The 26,566-nt window shown below is 39.0% G+C and overlaps 1 protein-coding gene and 1 long non-coding RNA gene across 2 annotated transcripts in view; one reads left to right on the top strand and one right to left on the bottom strand.

The window, feature by feature from the left end:
* LOC138929106 (uncharacterized) overlaps positions 1 to 26,566 on the bottom strand; it is a 160,371-nt gene that overhangs the window by 50,447 nt on the left and 83,358 nt on the right. The gene's annotated exons all lie outside the window — the stretch shown is intronic.
* LOC108080556 (uncharacterized) lies at positions 15,724 to 17,616 on the top strand. The gene is made up of 4 exons (XR_005991014.2): positions 15,724 to 15,785; positions 15,848 to 15,915; positions 16,069 to 17,352; positions 17,408 to 17,616. It is a non-coding gene; the product is annotated as an uncharacterized lncRNA (long non-coding RNA).

Genomic DNA, 26,566 nt, shown 5'->3' with positions numbered 1-26,566 from the left:
GTTGTATGAGCAACAAAGAATGATCGAGACTTGCTGCTTCCATTCAGGCCGATCGCAATCATACCGTTCGGTCACACCGGTTTTGATTTGCTCATACCGAGTGGTTCGGTTCAGTCTGACGAAATTTAGCAGAATCTCGGACGCAGACTGTTTGTTTATTAATTATAAGCATTAAATATTAAGTTTTTTCTGCATTACATAAATTTTAGTTATACGAGTAAATTATGAAGAAATAACAAGTCATTTGTATCAGTTAGTTGAAACGCAACTTGTTTCCTTTAAAACATTTAAATGTTTACATATGTAGATATGTTCAAAAAAAAAATTTAACACATTTCGCAAGGCAATTCTCGATCTGATTGCATCATTCACAATCAAATCATGCGCAACATGAGTGAAGCCTGAGCTCTTTTGAATCGTTGGACTTGATCGTTCTTTTTCTGCACAATCAGTTCCGATCATCATACCGGTACCAAAAAATCAGTTTGAATCAGGAAGCAGAGCAATCAAGCCAACTGAACGAGATCGTTTGTTTTGTTCGCGAAGATCGATCGAACATGTTGTGGCGATCTGCTGTGTTGAGTTGTGATCGGCTTGAGCGTTGTTGCTCGATCCGGAACGATCATACTCAATGCAGCTCTCTGAAGCACACTCATAAAAATAATTTTCTATATTTAAGAAAAATCGCCATACAAAATAAACGCCCTTAAACTAAGAAAATTTTTCTGGAATTAAGAAAAGGTTTTCATGAATTTAAGGCAGGCACCGTAAAACCAAGAAAAGCCGCCATAAATACACTTTTTTAGGGTTAATTTACATATTTTCCTCAAATTTAGGGCAAAATTTTCGGATTTGCTTCGTTTAGTTTTTTTCTAATATTACGGGCGAATTGCCTTATTTTGGTGTGTTACTTTTTCCTGAAATCATGGCGAATTCGCCTTGTAACTACAGGTTACTATTTACTATTAAGGTTAAGTCAAACATCGATAGTATCGATAGTGCTCCGATGTTTTGCCAGCACTACTGTGCCTGCATTTTTTATTATGAGTAAAAAAGTGAACGAGTGCGTGTGTAAAAAATATGGAGTCGTGGTTGAAGGAGGTAAATGGAGAAATGTTTCTCAAAATTTTTGAAGGTAAGTTTATATTTATGCTTGTTGTTATTGGTGTCAGTTATCTTAATCTAAAAATCTAACCTAGAACGCATTTTTACAATTAATGGAGTCAAGTGCCTCACTTGGGAACAACTCCGTGGAGAAATTCCAACGGAGCTTGTGGGTGCGGCGGTTGTTTTTTTTAATAATTTAAAACAATTAAAACAAAATGTGAGTACATATTTTAATATTTAATATTTTATAAGTAGTCAATAATTGAACACGTTGTGTTGGTGCCTCATGTTCAAATTTTTTTCGAATGCTTAAAACTCTAAACGGAAGAACAAGAAAAGAGTTAAGCCGCGTTATTATTGAGTATTTTCTGGCACGCAAAATACAGCCGAAGCAAAATCTCCTAGAAGACGTGTCGAACCAAATAGTGCAACTTTTCCCTTCGGAGACAACAGAAAGATAAATATTTTTAAAAGTTTTACATTTGAAAAAATTTCATTTTTTAGGAAACTTATTTTATTAAAAATAAAGGAAAAAACCGGGTGGATTATTGTATAGCCACTTTTACAATTTAAAAGCAAAGTTCTGTGCACGAGAAAAAATATCTGAAAACGTGGAAAACCTACCCCCGAACAGTTATGCCGATGAAGGCAAGTTTTTATAAACAAATTAATTTTAATTCAATTTAAATAACATATTTGTAATTTTGTAGGGAAAGCCGATGTAGGAAGGACCTGGCTAAAGTTGAATGTCGAGCCATTCGATGCGGTTTTAAAATATTAGCAGCTTACTTTCCAGTGGAGGACTTCGTTTTTAAAATCGGAAACGAATCTTTCGACTATTTTGGAGGAATTTCCAATATTATATGAGTCCTTCGGATATGTATTGGTAAGTTCTTTTTATATCAATATATAAAATTCTTTTTTTAAAACGTTTTCGTTTAAGATTGAAGACGACTTTAACAGGTTATATCCCCGCCAAGCCAATAATTTCATTGACAGGTGGGATGATTTTAAGCGGAAAATAGTACCACTGCTAAAATCAAAAATTAATGAACAGCAAAGTTTAAACCTGTGGACTTCGAGCGGCAGTCTGAAGGTACGTATGAATAAATTGTAATCTTGATTTTAATAACATTTTTTTCTTCCTTAAGAAACCCAGGAAATAATTGTTTGGATGAGCATTCATGCTGTCCTTATTCCAACAACAAGGACAAAAAAACGGAATTCGGACGGATAGCAGCGAAGCACACGATCGCAGACTCACGAGCTAAATTCATCGTGTGGAAAAACACCTTAGCTGAGCTGAAGACATTTATAAAGGAGCAAACTGAAGACTGCTATTCGGAGAGGACGAAACTTCAGCCGTTTGTTTGTTGCATTGGGACTGATGTTCTACATTTTACAGATTTTTTTGTGTATATGTCAGGTATTTTTATAGGTTGCCAAGCTTGAAAAAAAGTATCGATATTTGCTTTAAGCTATTTTTTGTTTTAAATCTAGAATACCAAACAGAGTGTCAATTAGTTTGGGCATTTATTCAAAAGCAAATTTTTGAAATTGATCTTAAAACAGACCCTAAAAGCAAAGCTCTCTTTGAGCTGTTAAATGATTTTAAGAATTTAGATTATACCAATATTTAGATTTTTCAAATATTCTATTTTTTTCTTTCTTAACTTGAATTTCATTAAACACTATGCAAAATTTAAGATTTCTTAGTCCTTACGTTACATATTCATACATTTATCAGAAAAATACCTAATTTTAAGATTTATGAATTTAATTTCAAATTTTAAGTTTTTGTTTCATTTTTAATTGATAGTTCTTAAGTTTTAATATTTAATTTCATTTTTCATTTTCCTTTAATTAATTCTTATTAAAAATGGCACTGAAGTGTAAAATTTGCCCTTTAAGTTTCTCCGAAAGCGAGTCATTTCTAACACACATGCAAGAACTTCATACGCTTAACGCTCTTATAAATTTGCCTTGCGGTTTTTTATCTTGTCATCAATCATTTTCCAACATCAAATCTTTTAAAAAACATATGCGAAACCAAAATTTGCATATCAATAGCCATAGCCCTGTTCAATTGTCCACAAATAGCCCAATATTTCAAAGCCAATCATCGGCATCTCAGATCTCTTCTCTCGAAGTAGAAAACAGTCTAAGTAGGTCAGATATCAACTGCGAACAGAAAAGTACAAATTTCCTGAATAACAGCGAAAAATTCACTTTATCCATCATTTCAAAACTAAGTATTCCTCGTCAGGACGTGTTCAAATTACAAAAAGAAATTCAAAAACATATAACAACACCTTTAGTAAGGGAACTTCGAACAGTTCGGTCCAATTTACCAGATAATCATTTTAATATTGACCATATCCTTAATTTTTGTCAAAATCCGTTTAAAACTGCAGGCAGTGAATATCAATTATTAAAAATTCTTAGAGAAAAAAATGTTTATAAAGACCCTCTTAATATTACCATAGATGACCAAGTAAGTTCGCAGAGATTCAAAAACAGAATGACTTTAAGGTCAAAAAAAAGAAAAGGTGCGATTTTTCCTATAAAATTTCATTTAAAACAATTTTTTGAAATTCCAAATATCCTTGACTGCTTTTCAGAGAGGCTTAAGGTCTTAAACAAACAGACCAACTTCTGCAATTTTGTGAATGGCTATTTATGGAAAAAAATAATGTTGAATTCCAATAAAACAGATGGACTGGTTTTACCATATTTCCTGTATTTTGACGACTTTGAAGTAAACAACCCATTGGGGCCCCATTGTGCTCCAATTCAAGGCGTTTATTTGTCGTTTCCAACAGCACCAATAGAGTACAATAATATTTTCTGCGCTGCACTTTTTAAGTCATCTGACATTAAGACGTTAGGCTATTCACGGTGTTTAAATAAGTTTACAGAGATCTTAAAAGAACTAGAAAACGATGGGATAGAAGTAATTGTAAACGGGGAGCCACAGAAATTATATTTTATTCTGGGACTTATTTTGGGAGACAATCTTGGGCTAAACAGCGTGTTGGGCTTTACAACTTCATTTTCAAGTTATTATTTTTGTAGGTTTTGCAAATTAGATAAACACGAAACTGCATTAGCATGTGACGTAAAATTTGAAGACTTACGAAACGAGAAAAATTACAAAGAGGATTTACAAAAATCCAATGTGACTTTAACAGGAATAAAATCAGAATGTCCCTTCAACAAACTCTCTCACTTTTCCGCAGTAACAAACTTTTCGGTTGACATTCTTCATGACGTATTTGAAGGTATCTTGCGATACGATATCTCAAATATTATTTTATATTACATAAATAATAAAACATTTGATTTAGAAACATTAAACTTAAGAAAGACAAATTTTCAATATGGAACATCAGAAATTGGAAATATTTGTCACCTTTCCAATTGAATAATTAAAAAAAATTTAATATAAAAGCCACTGCTGCTTACATTTACAACATATTTCCCATTAATGGTCGGTGACTTAGTTTCCAACAATGATGAAGTTTGGAAATTTGTAAAAAATTTGCTTAAACTAATTGACATAATAACCTATTCTGAGTATTCAGTAAATGACTTAAAGCATCTAAAAGAAATTATTGCATATCATAATAGGGAATATATTAAACTATTTAATGACACTCTTAAGCCGAAACATCATTTTTTATTACATTATTACAATATAATTCAAGAGTCAGGGCCAATTAAGGATTTGTGGACGTTTCCTTTTGAGGCCAAGCATAAAAAATTAAAAACGTATGCTAAAAATATAACATCCCGCCAAAATATAATCACATCTTTAGCAAAAAAAATGTGCTTAAATTTTGCAGGTTTTGTCCAAAATTTTGTTGTTAAAGACTTGATTGTGAGCAAGTCGAGCTGCTTAGCTACAAGCTCCTTATATTACAATGATCTCCAAAAATTTGTTTCACAATTAGAAAATGTAACTTGTTATGCATATATAAACAAGAAAGGAAGCTAACTTCGGCACGCCGAAGTTTGTATACCCTTGCAGATTGGTTTTGATATTTATATTATAAATTATAATGCCGAAAACAGACACTAAACAGAGTTTCATAACATTTTTTCTATATTTATTGTTTACAGTTTGACAGTTACAGTTTTACATTCCCAGCCTTAGATTTTCTCTACATCTACGGATCGCTTCTATGGCAGCTATATGATATAGTTGTCCGATTTTCAAATTATTGTTAACAAAATTCTGAAATAATACTAAAAGCTCATGTCCCAAAGTAGATGAAAATACGTTGAAAAACAACGAAGTTATAATTATTTCTATTACTTTCCCTATCGTTCCTATAGCAGCTATAAGATATAGTCGTCCGATTTTTTTGAAATTTATACCAAAATTCTAGAATAATAAAATAAGCTTATATCCCGGAGTAGATGAAAATACGTTGAAAAACAACGAATCTATAATTTTTTTTCTATTAATTTCCCGATCGTTCCTATGGCAGCTATATGATATAGTCGTCTGATTTTCATAAAATTTTTACCAAAATTTTGAAATAATATAAAATGGCCATATCTAAAAAATGGTGCAAAAATGTTGAAAAACAGCAAAGTTATAATTTTTTTTCTAAAAATATATCGAACATTTGTATGGCAGCTATATGATATAGTCGTCCGATCCGGCCCGTTCCGACATATAAAGCAGTGAGAGTATATAGAAGACTATATGCAAAGTTTCATTCAGATAGCTTTAAAACTGAGGGACTAGTTTGCGTAGAAACGGACAGACGGACGGACAGACGGACAGACGGACAGACGGACGGACAGACGGACAGACGGACAGACGGACAGACGGACATGGTTAGATCGACTCGGCTGTTGATGCTGATCAAGAATATATATACTTTATGGGGTCGGAAACGTCTCCTTCACTGCGTTGCAAACTTCTGACTGAAATTATAATACCCTGCAAGGGTATAAAAATAGAAATGTCATTTACAAAAAAAATATGATATTGTATACATTTCAGCCACATATTGGAGTGTACGAAATTTTAGAAATATGTGGTCAAAACAACAAAATATCCTTCTTATGCGAAAAAATGGAAATACATTTTAATGACCACTTTATGAGCTACGAAATTATAAAAAGAGTAGGAAAAAAAATGTTAAACCAGTGTGATATTAAACTCCCCCCCACCGAAACACACAAACTGGGGAATAAAATGTATTTTAAGAAAAAATTTTATTTTTAAGAGTAAATATGTATGTAAATAAATATGTAAATAAAAAAAAAATAAAAATATGTAAATAAAAAAAGTAAAAAACAAAAAAACAAATCGTATTTTTTTATTGAGGGCGACTAACCCTAAAAATCGAAAATTCACCCGTAAATCAAAAAAAATATTTTCTCATATTTAGGGTCAATTTTTCGTAATTCAAGTAAGCTTGCCCTTAAATTAAGAAAAAATTTGTCTTTTTCCAACGGTCAAATACCCTAAATCCAGGAAAAATGTTCCCTTATTTTAATAGTTGCTTGCCCTAAATGTAACGTCTATTTTTCTTAAATTAAGAAAAATTGCCCTTGAATTTAGAAATAAATTTCTTCTTTTAATGGTCAAATAGCCCTTAAACTAAGAAAAATGTTTCTAAATGTAAGAAAAATTCACCCTTATATTAGGAATTTTTTTATCACATATTTAGGGCAAATCGCCTTAAAAACAAGACAATTTTTCTAAATTTAAGAAAAATCGCCCTAGATTTAGGAAAGATTCTTTCCTCAAATTTAGGGCAAATTTTCTCAAAACTAGAGCGACTCGCCTTTGGAACCGTTCCTAGGGCGAATTTCTAAATACAAGGGCGAAATGCGGGTTTTTTAGGGCGATTTTAGGCAAACATTTTTATGAGTGCAGACTGTCGAGTCCAACAACAACCTCTCTGAGCAGACTTTCGAGTCCACAACTACAACTCTCTGAGCAGACTTTCGAGTCCAACAGCAACGCTTCTCCAAGCAGACTTTCGAGTCCCTCCATAATTCTCCGAGCAGACTTGCGAGCCCACGAGCGACTCGCGGCACACGGACCGGCGCCCATCAACAACAACCCGCCGCAACCCCGACCGAAGCCGACAACCACTCTTCTCTCTCTTTCCCAGGCACGAGCTGCAACCCGCGAACTATAGACGCAAGAAGACCCACCTGGACGCGGTAAGCCAACACACCGTCGCACCGGGACTCACGGAGCTGATCTTTCCCTGCAACATGAGCTGTCGGTAGTGCTCCACCGCTGCCCCAAATCTTGTTCAAATCTCCTATCTGTAATATTCCGTCAATAAACCGTACTCTTACTCTTTACTGTATCTACCTCTGGAGTTCTCCCTGGGGGGTAACGGATCGGGGAAAATCTTTACAGTAACAACGCCTGAATCAAATAAATATTCCTGCACGAACCCTGGACGTCCCGCTGAGCTACCCAAAAACGACAGGACGTCACACACTCATAAAATATTTTACTTAAAATCGCCTTAAAAAAGCCACTTTTCGCCCGTACAATTAGAAATTCGCCTATAAAATGGATTCAAAGTGAAGTCGCCCTAAATTTGAGAAAATTTTTCCCTTTACGACGAGGCCGGTGGAGCCGTTGATATAGTTAAGGACTTGGACTTGAACGATTGGTAGAACATTTTAAGATCATTTAACTATATTTACACATTAAAAAAAAAAATTAGGAAAGAAATTTTCTTAAGTCTAGGACGATTTTCCTTAAATGAAGAAACATTTTCTTGTTTATAAGGAGATTTGTCCTAAATATGGGACAAATTTTCCTCAAATTGAAGGTGCATTTTTTCTTACATTTAGAAAGATTTTTCTTGAATGTAGAAAAATTTAAGGTAAGTTGCAATTGTATGTTGTTGCTGCTGCTGTATCTTTAAATAAGCAATAATATTATTTTTGTTGTAAAAAATATTGTTAATAAATATTAACAAATTATTATTAATAAATTATTAACAAAGGCGGCCAAAATGCTAATACTTTTAGTGTTGCAAAAGAGACTTGCTCTTACTAAGTGTTGGCCGGCCACCGTCACCTCATGCCAGAGACGTTTGAACCAGTTGGAAATTGTATGCGCACGCGTGAGAAATTCGCCAAAATTTTAGAAAGAATCCGCCACGGTTTTACGAAAATTTGACCAGCAAAACAAAGAAAATTCTCCCGTTATTTAAGAAAATTAGCCCGTAATTAAAGAAAGAAATTGAACGAAGCAAATCTGAAAACCTTGTCCTAAATTTAAGGAAAATAAATAGAAATAGAAAAATTAACCTTACAAAATTGTATTTATGGTAGCCTTTCTCAATTTTACGGTGCCTGCCTTAAATTCAAATACACTTTTTTCGAAATTCTAGAAAATTTTTCTTAGTTTAAGGGCGACTTTTTTTAAGGCGATTTTCCTAAAATGCAAAAAAATAATTTTATGAGTGCACTTTGAGTTTCGACCTCTAATGAACTGGCTAATATACTTTTCAAACTCCAACTTCCGGCAAACTCCATATAAAACAAGAAAGGAAGCTAACTTCGGCACGCCGTAGTTTGTATACCCTTGCAGATTAGTTTTGATATTTATATTATAAATTATAATGCTGAAAACACACAAAAAAGAGTTTCATTACATTTTATCTTTACTTATTATGTTTACAGTTTGACAGTTTCAGTTATACATTCACAGCTTTACATTTTATCTACATCTACGGATCGCTTCTATGGCAGCTATATGATATAATTGTCCGATTTTCATAATATTGTTACAAAAATTCTTAAATAATACTAAAAGCTCATGTCTCAAAGTAGATGAAAATACGTTGAAAAACAACGAAGTTATAATTTTTTCTATTACTTTCCCTATCGTTCCTATGGCAGCTATAAGAAATAGTCGTCCGATTTTCATGAAATTTTTACCAAAATTCTGAAATAATAAAAAAAGCTTATATCTCAGAGTAGATGAAAATACGTTTAAAAACAACGAAGTTATAATTTTTTTCCCATTTCCTGATCGTTCCTATGGCAGCTATAAGATATAGTCGTCCGATTTTCATAAAATTTTTACCAAAATTCTGGAATAATATTAAATGGCTATATCTCAAAAATGATTCAATAATATTGAAAAACAGCCAAGGTTTAATTTTTTTTCTAAAAATTTATCGAACATTTGTATGGCAGCTATATGATATAGTCGTCCGATCCGGCCCGTTCCGACATATATAGCAGTGAGAGTATATAGAAGACTATATGCAAAGTTTCATTCAGATAGCTTTAAAACTGAGGGACTAGTTTGCGTAGAAACGGACAGACGGACGGACAGACGGACAGACGTATCTTTTTATATATAATATAAATTTAGATTTTTTACTACCATTCTATAGGTTGCCTTGACTTATTTGAATTTTGACAGAAAATAGTAGTAGATAATCAAACCAAAAAAGCGGTTTTATTCGTTTAATAAATCCAATAAAATGTCCTCATGAAAACGCTTTAAACCGAAATTAAAGAATACAATGAACAATAGATTCAATGAATATTTAAAATTAGTTCCATATAAGATTTAATTCTCAGAATTGTTTTTTCATCACAGAAATGTTGAAAATTTTGGGAGTTTCAACTTTGGCGTCGAATTCCAAAGCCATGGGCAATGGTCCACGATTGGGACTATTTTTTAGTAGTGCCGTGATGTATTGAGAGTAGGTCCTACCGAAAATAATAAAGGTAAGTCCAATTATATAGACCACGTAATTCAAAATGTCGGCAAACATCGGTTTTTTGTATTCTTAGGTATACCGCGGAACCTGTAGGTGATGGGAAATAATTTTGTATGGGACTTTTACTCAGGAGCACCCAAATATCATGGAAAACTTGAAATGGTTCGTGGAAATTTTTGGCTGTGTACCTGTGTAATAAACCCAGTCGAATTGACCTATACTTGTTGTCACCGTTCTGTATTTTAATTTTGTTCTTGGGACAAATTAATCCAACATCTTTGTGTTTTAGGTGACGACCTATTATTTTTCGCTAAATTTTTTCGACTTTACATCACCAAAGTGGCCCGTTGAAACCTTTGTCTTGAGCCCAATCGTCAAATCCTCGTATCTACCTCGCGCCCTTTAACTGCCAATGAGTTGGGAGTATAGAGAAGTCAAACAGGAAATTGATAGCGACGATAGCGAAAGTAGCGAAGAAGTAGGATTCCGCCCCGAAGTTAGGGACACAGATCAACCAGAAATGAACGCAGAACTGGTCCAAGCGATTGTCGCAAATGCGGTCAGCGCCGCTCTTAGCGAACAGGAGCAGCGGTTAAGAACCGATTTCGCCACAGAATTAAATGCGGTTAGAACACAGGTTAGCGCGCTGTCAGTGCAAGCGCCGCAAGTGGAGGTCTACAAAAGAGTAGTACCAGACCCTGCAGTAAGATGCGATGTCAAATTGGACATAGTAAAGTCTCTGCCGACGTTCAGTGGAAGCCACGACGAGTATGTTTCGTGGAGGCAGGCTGCATCAGATGCCTATGAGGTATTTAAGAAATACGACGGCAGCGAGGCACACTACGAGGCCGTGGTCATAATTAAAAACAAAATTTGCGGACCCGCTCGGTCATTACTCACGTCTCACAATACAGTGCTAAACTTCGATGCAATTATAGCCAGACTAGATTGCACATATGCGGACAAAACGTCCTTGAGAGTGCTACGGCAAAATATAGAAATGGTTCGGCAAGGAGACTCCGACCTTATGGCATACTATGACGAGGTCGAGAGGAAACTCACGCTTGTCACTAACAAAATAGTAATGTCACATAACTCGGACACAGCAACTATCCTAAATAAGGAGGTTAGGGATGACGCCCTTCATGCGTTCATTGCAGGGCTTAAAAGACCACTCAAGTCACTTGTGCTGCCAGCACAACCCAAAGACCTTCCGTCTGCACTAGCGTTAGCGCGAGAGGCCGAGAACAGCATTGAGAGAAGTGCGTTCGCGGCATCCTACGCGAAAGCTATAGAAGACAAGTCCCATTTCAATGAGGGCAACAGGCGCAATAGTAAGAGTCAGGGAAAGCAATGGAGAGGCGAGGATAAGAATCCGCACTTTGTCCCTAAACAAAACTAAAATAAATCTCATGAGAACAATTCCTGGCCAAAGCACAGGGATACTGAGCCACTAGACCAGGATAAAGTTCAACCCATGGAGGTAGACCCCTCAACGGCTAGATTTAGACAAGAAACAAGCTGGGGAAAGCCTCAAAGTAACAACAACTACAAAAGAACTCGTCCCAGCGTCAATCAGGCCAAAGACGCCAACGCGTCAACAATATAGCCCTACCCCAACAGGAGGCGACGGATTATGCCACCACAGCTGAGGCCGAGGTTGCCACCATCGAGGAAGATAGCGACTCCGCCGAGCTTAACGACCTCCTCCATTTTTTAGGGAGCGTTCCCGACTGCAGTTCGTCGAGCGACAGTTGGCTGGCAAATCAGTAAAAATTCTCATCGACACCGGGGCGGCAAAAAATTACGTGAAGCCCGTAAAGGAGCTAAGAAACGTAAACCCGGTCGAAACCCCCTTCACTGTGAGCTCTATTCACGGCTCCAGTGATGTCAAATACAAGTGCATAATGCGCATTTTTGGACTAGACGTCCCATTTTTCCTCTTGGATACATTGAGCACGTTCGATGCTATAATAGGCTTCGATTCGCTAACGCGAGCAGGAGTAGCATTGGACCTAGGCAACAGCGTGATAAAATACGCAAATGTCACCGAAAAGCTCAAATTTTTTGACTGTCAAAATGTCAATTTCACAAAAATCGATGACATAGTGGTGCCAAGTTCGGCTAAAGCCGAATTCAAAAAAACTATTCTGAAAAGAATTAAGGTGTTTTCAACCTCTAACGAGGCGCTCACCTTCAACACATCGGTCATCGCTACAATTCGAACTACGAGTGACGAACCTGTCTACTCCAAGTTATACCCCTACCCTATGGGGGCAGCAGACTTTGTAAATAACGAAATCAAAGAACTGCTGCAAAACGGCATAATCAGGCCGTCCAGATCCCCATACAACAGCCCTGCCTGGGTAGTTGATAAAAAAGGGATTGACGATAATGGCAGCAAAAAGAAGCGATTAGTAATCGATTTTAGGAAGCTGAACGAGCGAACAGTTGCCGATAGCTACCCCATGCCGAGCATACCCTGATTCTAGCGAACTTGGGAAAAGCCAAATTCTTTACTACCCTAGACCTGAAGTCAGGGTACCACTAAATATACCTGGCTGAAAAGGACAGAGAGAAAACCTCGTTCTCAGTTAATGGTGGGAAGTACGAATTCTGCCGACTACCCTTCGGCCTAAAAAACGCAGGGAGTATTTTCCAAAGAGCCATCGACGATGTGCTGCGGGAAGAAATCGGCAAAATATGCTACGTCTACGTTGACGATGTTATCATCTTTTCCGAAAATGAAACGGAACATGTCAAGCATATTGACACGGTGCTTAAGCGCCTACTCGATGCCAACATGAGGGTGGCACGAGAAAAAACAAATTTCTTTAAAGAGAGCGTTGAATTCCTAGTGTTCATTGTTACCAGAGGAGGGACAAAAACAGACCCAGAAAAGGTTAGGGCAATAAAAGAGTTCCCGGAACCAAAAAATCTGTTTAGCCTCAGGTCCTTCCTGGGCCTGGCAAGCTATTACAGAAGCTTTGTAAAAAACTTTGCATCTATTGCTAGACCCCTGACCGCCATCCTCAAGGGGGAAAGCGGGACGGTCAGCAAGAATATGTTGAAAAAAGAAGCTGTCAGGTTTAATGAAACCCAGCGAAATGCATTCGACCACCTTCGTAACATTTTGGCATCCGAAGATGTCATATTGACATACCCTGATTTCAAATCACCGTTTGACCTAACCACTGACGCCTCAGCGAGTGGAATTGGCGCGGTACTGTCCCAAAATAAAAGACCTATTACCATGATTTCACGCACGCTGAAAGACTGCGAGCTGAACTACGCCACAAACGAAAGAGAATTATTGGCGATAGTCTGGGAAATAGCCAAACTCCAAAATTACCTGTACGGTAACAATGAGGTACGGATCTTCACAGACCACCAGCCTCTCACGTATGCGGTATCCGACAAAAATACCAACGCTAAAATCAAGCGATGGAAAGCGTTCATTGATGAGAACAACGGGAAAGTATTTTACACACCCGGAAAACAAAACCTGGTAGCTGACGCATTATCGAGGCAACCCCTGAATAACTTAGAGGCTGAAGCCCAGTCTGACGCGGCTACATTGCATAGTGAGCTTTCGCTCTCGTACACCATAGAGACCACAGATAGACCTCTTAACTGCTTTAGAAACCAAATTATTTTGGAAGAAGCGGATCAACCGCTTCGCCGAGATTTCATAGTCTTCGGAAATAGAACTCGTCATATCATCAATTTTAATAACAAGGACTTGCTTGTTGAATCCGTTAAAGAGATCATCAACGCCAACGTTGTGAACGCGATTCACTGCGATTTCCCTACCCTGGCTCGCATCCAACATGCCTTGAGGCAGGAATTTCCTGCGACAAAGTTCTGGCATTGTAAAACCTTTGTCAGTGACATAACCAACGCTAATGAGCAGTTGGAAATCACTAACACCGAGCACAATCGCGCCCATAGGGCGGCCCAGGAGAACGCAAAACAAATTCTCCGGGATTATTACTTCCCGAACATGTAAAAATTAGCTAGCGAAGTGGTCGCAAATTGCAAGGTCTGCAATAAAGCCAAATACGACCGCCATCCCAAGAAACAGGAATTGGGAACTACGCCCATTCCATCATACGTTGGGGAAATGTTGCATATCGACATTTTTTCGACCGATAAAAAAATGTTCTTAACTTGCATCGATAAATTTTCTAAATTCGCTATCGTACAGCCCCTGATTTCCGGGGCAATAATAGATGTACGAGCACCTATTCTTCAGTTAGTAAATTTTTACTCTAACACCAAAACCATATACTGCGACAATGAGGCCTCCTTTAACTCGGAGACAATCACGTCATTGCTGAAAAACCAATACAGCATCGACGTTGTCAATGCGCCACCGCTACACAGTAGCTCTAATGGCCAAGTTGAGAGATTTCACAGTACCCTGGCGGAAATTGCCAGATGCCTCAAAATTGATAAAAAAAATTGAGGACACTGTGGAACTAATATTGAGGTCTACTATAGAATACAACAAGTCGCTACATTCGGTCACAGAGTCTAGGCCGATAGAGGTCATCCACGCAGGCAGCGAGGAGATGAAGCTGGCAATTAAAGCCAAAATTGACAAAGCACAGCAATCCAACCTAGACAGAGTTAATCCTTCTAGGCAAAACAGAGTCTTCGAAGTCGGCGAAAGAGTACACCTTCGCAACAACAAAAGATTAGGGAATAAATTGACACCGCTTTACTCAGAAGAGCGTGTAGAAGCAGATCTGGGAACATCTGTTCTCATTAAGGGGAGGGTGGTCCATAAGGACAACATTAGGTAGGCACTCCACTCGCCACATTCGCCCTTATATTAAAACCCAATCTTTGCTAAATTCCCACAGGCTCTCCATTATATCCATCATATTGCTGTCCACCGCGAGCGCGAGAATCACTGATTTCTCACACGCTAAATACATCCCGGTGCTAGATGGCAATGTCTTAATATGGGAACAGTTCGGCCTGGTCAGGCACTCGACAAATCTGTCCGAGTTTGCCACCATTATCGACTCCACCATCAAAATGCTAGAGCTGTTCCCACAGTCCCATATGAGGAAACTGCTGGAAGTGGACATTGAGCATGCGCAAAACCTATTGGAGGAACTTAAGATACACCATAGAATGGCCAGGAGCCTTGATTTTTTGGGCTCAGTCCTTAAGGTCGTGGCGGGTACACCCGACGCGGAAGATTTAAGTAGAATCAACACCAATCAAGCGGCGCTTGTCGAGGCCAATAACAGACAGGTTATAATTAACACAGTGACACAGAAGCACATCAACCTACTTACAGACACAGTAAACAAGATACTCAGGGAGAAGAGGGACGGGCTTGTTGACTTAGGCCATTTGTATGAAACACTCCTTGCCAGGAATAGAATGTTAATATCAGAAATCCAGAATTGCATGATCACCATCACTCTTGCTAAAAATAATATCATCAATCCTACCATTTTTAATCACAATGACCTAAAGGCTATTTTCGACGAACAGCTAACAGAGGTCCTCATAGTTAGCCTTATGGATGTATCTAAGATTAAAATTCTTCAAAATAATGTTCTTGTCCACGTTATAGTCCAGTATCCTAGAGTTAAGCGTATTTGTAAAAAGGTCCTGCTCTTCCCCGTTGCACACTACCATACTATGCTACAAATAGAAAACAACATCGTGGCTGAATGTGATGACGGAATCCTAGCTGTCTCCGATTGCACTTCTACCAATTTGGCCACATTTTGCAAAAAAGCGTCCCAAGACACCTGCGCCAGGCAGTTACATGCAGGCGGGGCGGCTACATGCTAGAGGTGCAGAAACATCGAGTGAAATATCGATAACATCGATGTTTTCAAAACATCGGAACCATCGATGGTTCGTGACCATCATCGATGTTTTCACAAACAACTCTGCGCTCGGTAAGACAAAATTGTAAGTAAATGAATTTCTTATTGTTTTTTTTTTAAACTAACAAAATTGTTGATTATATTTAGGATTTCTAGTTAATGGTGTTGGTGGACGTTGATGGATGACGAAGGCAGTATGGAGAACTACCTGAAAAGTAAGTTATATATCTTTACAAGCCCACGCTTCCTTTAGATATGTGTGCATGTATGTGTATGTACACACATACATTCATAAATTGGCTACTAATTCCGCAAAAATTTGACGCAAGCCTTTAGTAACATGCTTTTTTTATTTATTGGTGTAATAGGAGTGGAACCGACAGAGGAAGTGGAGACGGAGTCAGCACAAAAACGAAAGAGAGCGATCGGTTGTTTGGGACCACTTCAAAAAGAGCAGTGACAAAGCGTATGCCATTTGCAACTATTGTGGAAAACATCTTAAGACAGCTGGCAATACCTCAAACTTTCTTGACCATCTTAAGCGCTTGCATCCGAGTCGCATGACCGCTGATAAGGAACCAATGCCTAAAACGATGGCAACTTTTTTGAACAAGGAGCCGTTCTATGGCAGTGACTCAAATGTAAAAAAAAGACTGGATAAAAAAGTGATGGATATGATTGTCAAAGACCCCCACAAATCATAACGCCCAAAACATCGCAGACTCAATAAGTTTAATGTTGGCTAAGTGGGGTCTTTTGTCGAAGGTTGTCACCGTTACAACGGACAATGATAGTACAATGAAAAAAGCGTGCGATATTTTGGAATTCAAGCATTTACCCTGTTTGGCACACACGATAAATCTGCTTGCTCAGGACATCTTAAAACTGGCAGCAGTAAATGTGATTATCTCAAAGTGCAAACGGATAGTAACATACTTCAAGCATAGCACAATAGCCACAGATAAATTAAAAGAAGCGCAAAATACAAATGAGCCGCTTCTCTTAATTCAGGAAGTGAGCACTAGGTGGAACAGTGCATACGCCATGGTAAAAAGAATACTTCAAATAAATGAATATGTAACTTTGACTTTGCTAAAACTGCGAAATGGCCCTTCACCGATCACAAATAAGGAACTCGACGTCTTGAATGACTTGTCGGATTTGCTGTCGCCTTTTCACGAAGAGACTCTTTCGGTGTCGACTAACACAAAAGTGTCTGTGTCGCTAATTATTCCAGTCATTGCCGAGATTCATCATAAAATAAATCAAGTAAAGGCACAGTTGCGAACACAGGAAGGAAAAAAATATATGTCGTTGTTCAAAAACGCTTAGTGGAAAAACTTGATTCCTTTGAAACGCACACAATTCCTCGCATCGCTACTCTCGTTGATCCTCGCTTCAAAAAAGATGGCTTTCTCCGAAGTTCAAACGCAGAACAAGCAGCCGAAGCGTTGGAGCTGGAATTGCTCTCTCTTGAGCCAACAACTCCACGACGTCCACCAACACCAGAATCAACTTTAAACGAGGTAAGCAGCAAATTTTCATTTTTGCAAAATAAGCCTAAGGGAAAGTCTACCAGAGCCGATGCCACAAGGCAATTTATGGAAAATAAAAACATTCCTGACACTTGCGACCCCTTGAAGTATTGGGAGGTATGATTTTTAAATAATTATGACTAACATGTTAAATAAGAAATATTTTGTACAGATGACTGCTGACAACGAGCTGAAATTGGTTGCAAAAAAATTTTTCTGTGTACAAGCCTCGTCCTGTGAGTCTGAAAGAGTATTCAGCCTAGCTGGACAAACCATATCTGACCGCAGGACACGGCTTAAACCTAAAGTTGTTGATAAACTTTTGTTCCTAAATAGAAATAGACACTTTAACTGATCTCAAATAAATCTCATGTTACTGTTTGTACTGTTTCTGTTCTTTTTGCATTTTATTTTTTTTTTTAAACATCGATGTTTCACTCGATGTTTTTTTTTGGAAACATCGAAAACATCGATGGACACGAACATCGATGTTTCTGCACCTCTACTACATGCCGGACGCGGCCCAGCAATCTGGAACCCCTTACAATTGTGGACGACGGAGTAATTATCATTAATGAGAAACTGACGAGGATTACCATCGATGACGGTCCCACAACGACCATAATAGGGACCCACCTCATTACTTTTGAGAGAAAGGCGGTGATCAACGACTCCGTATATTTGAACCTCAACCACTCAGTGAATATGAGCCCGGGTATAGCGGCCTCCCCCTTAATTAACATCACGGGACACGATCACATACTGAGTCTGCCATTGCTACAGCGGATGAACGAGCATAACCTGCGTTTAATGCAGGAGCTACGGGATGACGTGACAGATGGAGGTTCCCCGAGGATTTGGTTCGCCGCAGGAGTTGCCGTCAGCCTCACGCTATGCGGCTTGGTCCTGCTCCAACAACACTGCAGGCGCAGACGAGAGGCAGCCCAGCTACAAAAGTCCATCGACGAACTGGCTGTCACCGAGGACGGCGTCCAAATTAGGGGGGGAGTAGTTAACAACCAACTCCCAGCTTAGGCTGAGCAGGCCAGTTCTTACTTACCTTATTAATATTAATCATTTATCATGTTTATCATTCTCTAGTATTAATCACTTTTTATTATTATCAATATTATTATTACATTTTTCCCTCATGCATGGTCCATCCTAAATTGGGTCCGACTTATTGGCCCTAGAGCTGAGCCAGCACATTGTACCATTCCGAGCCGTGGCTCCTTTTCATTGGCTGACAGCGATCGTATGACTTCTGCAAAATGTGCAAGGTCAGCGGTCTGCCACGGGCACCCGGCTATGCATGAGCTTTTGTTCAATCTTAAGTTTAGTTTTAATTTGGATTTGAAATAAAGAGCTCCAGCTCGTTCATAAAACTCCGGCCTTAGCCGTTACATTATTTTGATTATTGAATTTGATTATCGTGCCTTAAGGGCCGTGACATCGGAGATAAGTATCTCCCACCGTATACTTCGGAAGAAACAAAGGAGTCGAAGCTACCACCCGACTCCGCTGTGGCCGCCAATCTTAGTGGCCGCCAACAATCAATCAGCGGGCAGTACCCTACTGCCACCCCCCTACGGATATATCACCTACCGGCTCTACCCCTGCCGCGGAGGAGCCGCCAACCGGCACGGACAACTAAATAATTTATATATACTTTATGGGGTCGGAAACGTCTCCTTCACTGCGTTGCAAACTTCTGACTGAAATTATAATACCCTGCAAGGGTATAATTAAACGATGGAAGCTATTCTACAAACCCGGAAAGGAAAATTTCGTTGCCGACGCTTTGTCGCGGCAACACATAAACGCTATGCAAAAAGAACCCCAATCTGATGTAGCCACTCTTCACAGTGAACTCTCGTTGACCTACACGGTCGAATCTACCGATAAACCCGTAAACTGTTACAAGAATCAAATAATCCTAGAGGAAGCAGACCAACCTTATATTGAAAAGGCACAACAGGTCAATCTAGATAGGTGCAACCCAACTAGACAAAACAGAATTTTTGAGGTAGGAGAAAATTATACCTCAAAAATAACAAAAGGTTAGGAAATAAACTAACCGCACTGTACACAGAAGAGCGTGTACAAGCAGACATGGGAACGTCTGTTCTTATTAGAGGGAGGGTGGTCCACAAGGACAACCTCAGATAAAAATACCCCTCAACTTTTTTCCTTTTTTACTTTATTTTCGTACACACTACACCTTAGCATACTTACTCCATTTTTTACACGGTAGATTTAACCTTTCGCCTTCTTACGGGATCGCGGGAATTTTATTGATAACCTTAACTATAGTTAACGCTAAGATTACGGATTATTCGCACGCTCAATACATCCCAATCACGGACGGAATTGCGTTGGTATGGGAACATAGAAACTTGCTTAGACATTCAAGTAATTTGTCCGAATTTTCAATTATAGTAGAAGAAACTGCTAGGTTGTCCGATTTATTCCCACAGTCGCATATGAAAAAATTGTTAGACGTCGACACCGAACATGCTAGAAGTTTATTGTCTGTTTTAAAAGTGCACCATAGGATGGCCAGGAGCCCAGACTTCCTAATTCCTTCCTAATCGCCTAATTCAGTTAAATAACCGTCAGGCTGTAATAAATACACAGAACGAAATTAATGAATTAACAGAAGCCGTTAACAAAATTATCAAGACCAAACAAAATAATATAGTTGACACTTCTCATCTGTACGAGGTACTTTTGGCCAGAAATAGAATACTAATAACCGAGATTCAAAATGTAATGCTTACAGTCACACCTGCAAATGCCAACATTATAAACTCAGCAATTTTTAACCAGAATGATTCGAAGTCTGTATTTGTTGATCACCCCACAGAAGTCCCAATCTTTAGCTTACTAGAGGCGTCTAACATTAGAGTCCTTCAGTCCGATAGTATAATCCATGTGCTAATCGCATACACTAAGATTAAAACAACTTGTAAAAAGGTCACGATCTTCCCCGTATCACACCAACATACCATCCTGCAATTGAAGGAGAACACGGTAGCCGAATGCAATAACGACGTCTTAGCGGTCACCGATTGCGTACCAACAACTTACGCATCATTTTGCAAGCTGGCGACCCATGACAATTGTGCTCGAGGCCTACACGCGGGGAGTACCGCCCTATGCGAGACGCAAGCCAGCCACCTAAGCGCCATCACGTTAGTAGACGACGGAGTAATAATAATCAACGAGTGCCCAGCTAAAATCAGCACTGATGACGGCCCTGAAATAGCTACCAACGGCTCACATCTCATCACGTTCGAGCGAGTGGCTTTCATCAATGGCACCAAGTACTCAAACCAACGTGAAGCTATAAGAAAGACCCCGGGCATGGCGGCATCCCCATTAATTAACATCATCGGCCACGACCCCACGCTAAGCATGCCACTTCTCCAAAGACTTAACAACCAAAACTTGGAGGTATTCCAAGGGCTTAAGGAGGAAGTGAAGTCAGCGGGAACTACCGACATCTGGTTCGCGGTCGGCGTGGGAGTCAGCCTTCTCATCAGCTGCTCCTTCCTACTCATCATGATGCTGAGGAGGAGACGAGACGCACGGGAGATCCAGCAAGTAGTCGATAAATTCCAGATGACCGAGGACGGTCATATTCCTAAGGAGGGAATTGTTAACACTATTAAGGAGTAATCATAAGTCGGTACTAACCTTGGGTGATTATTGAATCACCCTAGTATTTAAATGCAAAATCAGCGTAAACACCTTTAGGGGCCGTACCCGATTCCCATTGGTGCACGGTATGGTGAGTTATGTCGGTTTTGCTAGTGTCAGCACTTTGCTGCACGAGCGGTCGGCTTGCCGGCCGGACGTTGACTTATGTAAATTCCTTTGTCTTTAGTTTTAATTCAGAAATTCAATAAAGCACTAGCTTGAAGATTGAAACTCCGGCATTGGCCGTAACTTATTCTTTATTCATTGAAATTGGTTAATGTGCCTTAAGGGCCGTTAATAACGGAGTCGGTGACTCCCAACATAATCTTCCTAATTTGGAACATATAATAGAGCCAGCGGCAACCGCCCAGCTCGGCCGGAATACAGCTAGCCAAGGCTGAACCATCATCCCCTCCCCTGGAGCCAACTGACTGCAGCGAGGGACTGTGCGGGGAAGATATTTAAATCATAACTTATATACGCAACTACGAGATTTTACAATTCTTAAAATTTGTGACCGAATATGTGCTCATCAAACGCTGATAGGGCACCGGGATCACGTAGCTGCAATATACAATTTGGTTTTCTCTTTCTGCACTCGAATTGAAACCGCTGCATCGGCAGTTTTCGCTCGATGTGGGGTAAAACAAACAAATATTCCCAATTGTACACTGGCAGGAAATCGGATTCAAACGCTTACGTCATACAAAAAAAAAAAATATAAAAGAAAACGAACAAATATATAAACCTCTTCCATTGGTCGCCATATGTTCACTTGCCTATACTCAATTATTATTACCGAATTTAGACAAATCACTAACTCTATGTATATATGTACATTACAGTCAACACTAGAGAAACGACACAGGGATAGGATATCTACTAATTAATTCAACGAGAAAACACACAAGTAACATCTACACATATTGATACTAATCATATTAATTATAAGAGATAAACATACTATTACAACCAGACATTTAAGTTAACATAAGGAAAGTACTAAATGTTAAAAAAGGTTAACGCAGCTAGTAGAAGATTAGGTTTGAGAAGTTCAGCAGACCTAGTAGACGTTGAGGAAGAACAGCACCACCAAATAAAACAACCTTCTAATCCAAACATGAATCCTTTAGACTCTGGTAATGCATCGGGCTCAATCAGCCGTACAGTTAGTAACTCATTGACCATCATCAACACAACTCTAAACCCTAAAGATATTCTAGCGTTCATACAACATTTACCCACTTATGAAGGCCCTAACGATAACCTGGAAACTTTCATTATTAGTGTTGAGGAATTACTGTTGCTCATTCGGTCCGTAGATCAGTCTATGTACGGGCAATTGATCCTCAGGGCTATCCAACATAGAGTTAAGGGCAGGGCACATGAGGCATTGAATCTCTGTAATACATCACTTATCTGGGACGAAATTAAGGCAAATCTTAAACGACTGTATACTTGCAAGAAGACCGAAGCTATATTAATCCAAGAAATGCAAACCCTACCAAGCGGACTTTCCATTAACAAACTATTTTTTGCAATAGCAAAATTGAGAGGCCAATTGGTTTCAGTGATGAAAGACTCTGACCGAGATGGTCAGAATATTACAGCAAAACACGCCCTATTCTCTGACATTTGCCTCAATGCATTCATTGTGGCCCTAAACGGATAATTGAAAACGATAATTAGATCCCGGAAACCGGAATCTTTAGAGAAAGCTTATGAGTTAGCACAGACGGAACAAAATTTTTACTATCAAAACTCTAGCGGTAACACCCATAACCGTTACGAACGACAAAATAATAGTCGACGTGAAACCTCTTCTGACCAACAAAGTCACCGCCACCGCGGAAACTCAAGCGAACGTAACCGACCTTACCAACGTCACGAACAGAATCAGAGACAATCGGACAATAATAACACTAATAAGAACGTAACACGGCAATCATCCCAAAACCGACAAGACAGTACATCTTCTAGAAACCAAAACCCATTCCGGGGTAATTCAAGATCAAATGATAGCACCTCTTCGGCTTCCTGCAACATCAACGATGGTGCAAATTTTTCACAAGAAGCCTCGGAAAACCAGTCGGATTCTTGAATAAAAGATCCCACGGGAAATCCTTACCATACGTCCTTTTATCTTCAAAATTTCTTACGACCAATCCACATAAATTCCTCATAGATACTGGTTCGACTTACTCTTTTATAAAACCATCCCTAGTTCCAAAAGACTACACTAAAAAATAAACACTCCGATAGACATTCACAGTCCTCAATAAATTTCAAATACAGGAATATGCAGACTCTGTTATCTTTGAACAATTCCACTCAGCAAAAGAACCAAGATTCTTCTTATTTGATTTTCACCCCCATTTTAACGGCCTCTTGGGTATGGACTTTTTAAGTAACCTAGATGCTACAATAAACATAGCGGATGCTGTTCTAGAAGTTGAAAAGACTTCTTTACCAATCCTAACACACTTAAACCCAGTAGACACAGAACATACCATATCACTGAATACGAAGATTAGATTGCAACTCCCTGTAAACATAATAGAGGGAGAGACCACAACACTAAACAAAGACTTATCAATCACAGGGGGACTGTATACTGCATCGAATGGCTTTGCAAACTTCGAAGTCTGCAACACATCGGATTATGACCAAACGTTATTCCTAGAGGAACCACTAAAAGCTGAAATGACTCATACACGAGACTACGAGTACTTATACTGCATGGCCGCAGAGGAAATTCCACAACCCACAGATTTACAGACCAAATTAGACATTCGGACAGAACATTTAAATGACGAGGAAACACAAAATTTACTTAAACTCTGTAAACAGTTAACGTTTTCGAACGTCGTCAAACATTCGATTCCCACAGTGGACGACGCTCCCAGACACACGAAATCCTATAGATATCCTTTCATACACAAAGAAGAAGTCCGTAAGCAAATTGCAAAAATGCTTCAACAGAACATTATAAAAAACAGCCACTCCCCTTGGAGCGCACCTGTATGGGTCGTTCCCAAGAAAACCGACTCGTCAGGGCAGAAGAAATGGCGATTGGTCATTGATTTCCGCAAATTAAACGAAAAAACTATCTCAGACAGATATCCCATTCCCAACATTGCGGATATACTAGACAGTATAGGGAAGACTAAATACTTTACAACAATCGATCTGGCTAGTGGTTTCCATCAAATTGAAATGAATCCACACGATGCCAGCAAAACAGCATTCACCGTCGAGAACGGGCATTACGAGTTCACGAGAATGCCTTTCGGACTCAAAAACGCACCGGCGACGTTCCAGCGTGTTATGGACAACGTCCTAGGAGATCTGATAGGTAGAACTTGTCTCGTATATCTCGATGATATTATTATATTTTCCCCTTCACTACAAAGCCACATAACAGATATTAAAGCCGTATTCACTAAATTACAAACAGCAAACCTCAAAATACAACCCGCACAATGCAATTTTCTAAGAAAAGAAATTGACTTTTTAGGACACATCGTCACACAAGAAGGGGTAAAGCCTAACCCCGATAAAATTCAAGCAATTGAAGACTTCCCTTGCCCTAAAACTGTTAGGGAAATTAAGTCCTTTCTAGGCTTACTCGGTTATAGGAAGTTTATAAGAGACTTCGCAAAAATAACCAAGCCTTTAACCAGACAATTGAAAGGAAAAAAATCAATAGTGATAGATGAAGAATTTAAAGAGGCAGTAGCCTATTCCAAGAATCTATTGTGTAACGACCCCATTCTGGCCTATCCTGATTTCTCCAAACCTTTCACTCTAACCACGGACGCGAGCAATTACGCCATAGGCGCAGTACTGTCTCAAGGTCCAAACACCAACGATAGGCCCATTTCATTTGCCAGCAGAACACTATCCGACGTCGAAGTTAGATATTCTACAATAGAGAAAGAAATGCTTGCAATTGTATGGTCTGTGGGACACGTTAGGCCCTGCCTTTTCGGTCGCCGATTCAAAATAGTGACTGACCGTTGGTCTGGCTAGAGAATCTTAAGGGCCAAAACCCAAAGCTACTTCGGTGGAAAACCACCTTAGCCGCCTATGACTACGAGGTGGTCTATAAAAAAGGGTTACAAAATGTCGTCGCTGACGCCCTCAGCAGGATAGGGCCCAATCTAAATGTAAACGAAGACCCGAATAGAATAACAATTGCTCAGAAGCCACTAAACTATTTTAACATTCAAACTATTTTCCAAATCGGCCCTTCAATACCGGTACAATTAAGCACCCCTTTTCCACACAAAATAAGGCGTTTATTTTCAGAACCGGAATATACATTTGACGCAATCTCGAAAATATTGCAGACCATTCTAAAACCAAACAAAATCCATGCTATACTGGCACCGGACAACGTCTTTGTTATAATCGAAGAGGCCTACAACAACTACTTCACAGGAAACAACCTGTACATTATTTGTCGCTGCTCATCACTTATAACCGACCTTCCCGATCCACAAGAACAAAAACAAAGGGTTCAGTCATACCATCTTAGCAGTAACCACAGAGGTATTGACGAGACTCTTAACCATCTTAAAAGAGATATTTATTTCCCACGCATGAAGGAGATTATCTCTCAAGTAATTAAGGACTGTGACATTTGCTTAACACTCAAATATGATAGGCAACCTCACAGACCCTTTTTCCAAGCCCCACCGGCACCAACAGGACCCTTAGATATTATTCATATCGATATCTATGTAATCAACAATACAAATAATTTGACTGTCATTGATAAATTCTCAAAATTCGCACAAGCGTATTAACCATTAACCAATAGGAATTCAATTAAAGTAATAGCAGCACTATCAACATTTTTCAGAACCTTCGGCCTACCGAAGAAAATCGTTTTCGACCAAGGTGCAGAATTCTCAGGAAATCTGTTCACCGATTTCCTGACCCAATATAATATTGAAATTCACACCACTTCTTTTCAAAAATCGACGGGAAATGCAACTGTCGAAAGGCTCCACTTAACATTCACGGAGCTCTACAGAATAGTTGATAACCGCAGGAAGGAGCTTCAACTCCAATCCGATCACGCGGAGATATTTGCAGAAGTATTGACAACGTACAATAATGCCATACACTCCAGCACTGCTCACACACCGTTCGAGCTTTTCCACGGCAGAACCCACATGTTTGAAAAAACAGTACAATTTGACAATCACCATGATTACTTGGCAAAACTGAATGAATTCAGGAAGGAACTATACCCCAAAATTCAAGAGCAGTTGGGTAACCAGACTGAAAAAAGGCTAACCAAATTAAATGAAGATAGGGAACCACCAATCCAGGTCGAACCTAATGATGATGTTATTTTTAGGAAAGAGAACAGGAGGAACAAGTTGACGCCTAGATTCTCTCTACACAAAGTCAGGGCCGACAAAGGATTTACGTTACTAACAACTAGACAGCAAAAACTACACAAACAGAAAATTAGAAAGACAATCAGAAGAAATAACAACACTGAATAAACTACTTCATTCCAGAACTACCCATTCCGCTACGCAGTCCTTCTCTTTAGAAAGACTCAACGGACCGTCACCCCTCGCCTTCATTCATCTGGTAGACGCCCGTATAA

The sequence above is a fragment of the Drosophila kikkawai genome, chromosome 2L (assembly GCF_030179895.1).
Source record: "Drosophila kikkawai strain 14028-0561.14 chromosome 2L, DkikHiC1v2, whole genome shotgun sequence".
Lineage (NCBI taxonomy): Eukaryota > Metazoa > Arthropoda > Insecta > Diptera > Drosophilidae > Drosophila > Drosophila kikkawai.
Note: the sequence above shows the minus strand (reverse complement) of the source record. Positions and strands in the feature narration are given on the sequence as shown.